The 3685-nt window shown below is 32.0% G+C and overlaps 1 pseudogene; it reads left to right on the top strand.

Annotated features, from left to right (window-relative positions):
• The first annotated feature begins 1820 nt into the window (after positions 1–1820).
• Positions 1821–2739, top strand: LOC110544502 (olfactory receptor 5AC1-like; annotated as a pseudogene).
• Positions 2740–3685: the final 946 nt, after the last annotated feature.

Below are 3685 nucleotides of genomic sequence, written 5' to 3'. Positions count from 1 at the left end.
TCTTATTCCCAGTAAAGTCATAGTTGACCTAGCTCCCCCGAAGAGTTTTTCTATTTAATTGGAACAATTAAGTCTCCATATGCAACTTTTTGTACTATCAATTCTTCTACACGTTTTCATTGTCTCATTATTTCTTGCATATCCTCTGTAAAAAAAATTTTTTCTCTTCTTAAAAAATAAGCAAATTATTTGAGAAAAAAAATATTTTTTTTTTTTCAAATCACAGATTTGAGAATGGAGCTGTTGTGAGTACATGTTGGGAGAAATCTCACTGAGGTGATCTGGTCCTAAGACTATGTCACTGTCCCTATTCATTGGATGATTAGACAAAGATCTGATTATTTCTAAGTGGTCAGCCACAATGTTAAATTAATAACACAGAGACGCAAATACACAAACCATCTCAAGCCAGAATTATGCATACTTATCATTGCAGAAATACTGTAAGGTGGTCCTGACTTGAAGGCTTTCCCTGGTTTTTTGGACAGGATCTGGCACCACTGACCAGCTGATTATACTCATGGCTACACATGACTTGGTGAAATTCTCTGCCTTGCATGTTATGGCTGTGGGCATTATAAATTAGCTAGTTGAGTGTTTTACTTAATTGATTCTTTAAGTATACACAGTTTTTTTTATCACATAAAGAATGAAGATATTGGAATCTTTGGTCATTCGCTCTATGGTGATGTGCTCTGTAATATTAAACAGCACCTTTAATTTTATAACCTCCCTCAAGCAAATCAAAAGCTCAGGAAACACCATGAAAAATCTCTTTAAAGCCATGGGCAACGGAAATATTAAATTATTCTTAATTTAATGGGAAATTCTCCACACACATGTTGAAATTACATTTCTTAGATCTCTCATTAATATGTAAAGAAATTGTGAACACTTGTCTGTGTATGTGTTTTACCTTAAAATAGAAGTGATTGTGTCATGCTGGATTAACATTAGCAACAGGTTCTTAGGACAAACAAAATTTAAGTGTCTTTAATCTCATAAGGAAATGAGTTACTCTGCTTTACATGTATTTAGCAGAAAAAAAAACTTGAAATTTTTATTCAAAATTTGTGTTTGTTGTTACATAATCAGGTAAAATATTTGAAAAGAATAGAAAGAGCAGAAATATTTCAATTACTACATTATTACCTAATCTACTTGTGTCTTAGAATGAGAGGTATACAAATATAATTGATACCCCAAATAAATTCCATTTCTTTACCTATAATAATATTTGAAAGATATATATGAAATGAAAATAGAGTAATGCCATTTGGGAGGGGGAAGAGAAATATTAGAGGAGGGGGAAAAAAACCTAAAGAGTTAATTAAGCATGATCAAAATCCATTATAAATGAGATGAAAAGGCAATGGTTTAACATAAAGCAATGGTTTAAACAATAAGACTTTTCAACTTTTAAAAATATTTTAGCATAAAGTGGATTTAGCATTTTATCATTCTAAATTTTGAATAGAAGTTATACATTATAAATACATTTAGATTAAACATAGTCTAAATATATATTAAATTATATATAATTTATGCTTATCTATATGCATAAGGCTAGGTGAATCAATGTCTTATGGCCCCCTCATTTACTTTTCAGCTAATTGCACGTTATAAAATGTATACATCAAAACTCTTCAGAAAATGATTGTTATTTCAGGAAAGCTTCGAAGGCAGAAACAGTAAACTCAGTTCCTGTTTTTGAGGAGCATCTAACATGTGTGAATGTGGACTATGATCCATCCTCATGGAGTCTTGGTCATATTTTCTTTATCTCATGTCTCTGTGCAGTGAGCGGCCTGAGGGATGCTATGGAAGAAAACAGGACTCTGCTGACTGAGTTTGTTCTCAGAGGGATAACAGATCGTCCAGAGCTGCAAGTGCCCCTGTTTCTGGTGTTCTTCCTCGTCTATGTCATTACCATGGTGGGCAACCTTGGCTTAATCTTTCTCATCTGGAAGGACCCCCACCTTCACACTCCCATGTACTTCTTCCTGGGAAATTTAGCTTTTGCAGATGCCTGTATTTCAACCACAGTGACCCCCAAAATGCTTACAAAATTTTTAAATAAGAATGACATGATATCCCTGGGTGGGTGTTTTGCCCAATATTATTTTTTTTTGTTTCAGTGCAACTGTTGAAATTTTCCTCCTGGTAGCGATGGCCTACGACCGCTATGTAGCCATTTGCAACCCTCTGCTCTATCTAGTGGTGATGTCCAAAAGACTCTGTATTGTGTTGTTGAGTTTATCATGTTTAATTGGTTTTATAAATTCTACAGTTCATGTAGGATTGTTATTCAGATTATCTTTCTGTAGGTCTAAATTTATTGATCATTTTTTTTGTGAAATCTTGCCACTCTATACAATTTCTTGCACAGATCCATCTCTTAATGAATTGGTTGTTTTTATGTTTGCCTCTTCTATACAAATCAGTACCTCTGTGACTATTGTAGTCTCTTATGCCCGTGTCCTATTTGCTGTCCTGAACATGAAGTCTGAGAAGGGCAGAAGAAAAGCTTTTTTCACCTGCAGTGCTCACCTGTTCTCTGTGTCTCTGTTCTATGGCACTCTCCTCTTCATATATGTGAGTCCTGGGTCTGGATCAGGTAAACAAAATGACAAAATGTATTCTCTGTTTTACACGGTTGTGATTCCTATGCTAAACCCCTTTATTTACAGCTTAAGAAACAAGGAAGTTTTGGGTGCTCTGAAAAAAGTCATAACATGACAATCATCTTCAGAAAATTTTGAAACTCATTCTATTAATTTTTCCTCTCTTTTGCAATGCATAATAATATTTAATCCTGTGTATTACACATATTTTACTTATTATGAAATAAAAAATAAAAATGTAGAGAGTGAATGGTTATCTTAGTAATACTAATATTAAATAGTTAACAAAGACTTAAAGAGCTATTTCTAGTTATTTTTATTTTTAAATTTTTATTCACTATGAAAGTTACTTCATTTAATTATTTTTCTGATTAAATTAACATACTCTTAGCTTAAAATCTGTATTAAAATTTTCATCAAAAATGTATTCCTTTGAAAATCAATCATAGGTTTTGTAAATAATTTGTTTAAAATGTTTTTTCTTCTAAACATTTCCTTAGTAAATTTCATTTAAATAATATGTAGTTATATTACCAGTACATAGATAAATTATACTTATGGAACATGTGACAAGGAACACCACCAAAACAATTAAAAGAGATACTTCATGAGAATTAAGGGTAACCTGAATGTGGTATACATTTATATTCTATAAACGTTTTTAAACTTAAAAGTATTAAAATCAAATAAGCATTTTTTTTCACGGGTCATGTAAAGAAATTTTAAATTCTTAAAAAACAACTCTTTTTTTTCTTTTGCCTACACATAGCCTTTGTTTTCAGTTATTTCTTTGTCTCTGGCATTTACTAGCCAAGGTCTCCAATGAATATCACTAGGAATAAGATGATCAGATCCACTGTACTTTATGCCATGGCTAAATAAAATCAGCAACATCATTAAAGAATATTCTTGCCACTAATGTTTATAATTTCTCTGAGTTTTGGAACAATATGAGAAAGATGAAAGCACATTGAACAGCATCAGCTGCAACAACCAAAAATGTAGAATATTTTCAAAACAGATTATGAGATTTACCCAAACATTTGAAGGGAAAAGGAACA

The sequence above is a fragment of the Meriones unguiculatus genome, chromosome 17 (genome assembly GCF_030254825.1).
Source record: "Meriones unguiculatus strain TT.TT164.6M chromosome 17, Bangor_MerUng_6.1, whole genome shotgun sequence".
In the NCBI taxonomy this organism is placed as follows: domain Eukaryota; kingdom Metazoa; phylum Chordata; class Mammalia; order Rodentia; family Muridae; genus Meriones; species Meriones unguiculatus.
Note: the sequence above shows the minus strand (reverse complement) of the source record. Positions and strands in the feature narration are given on the sequence as shown.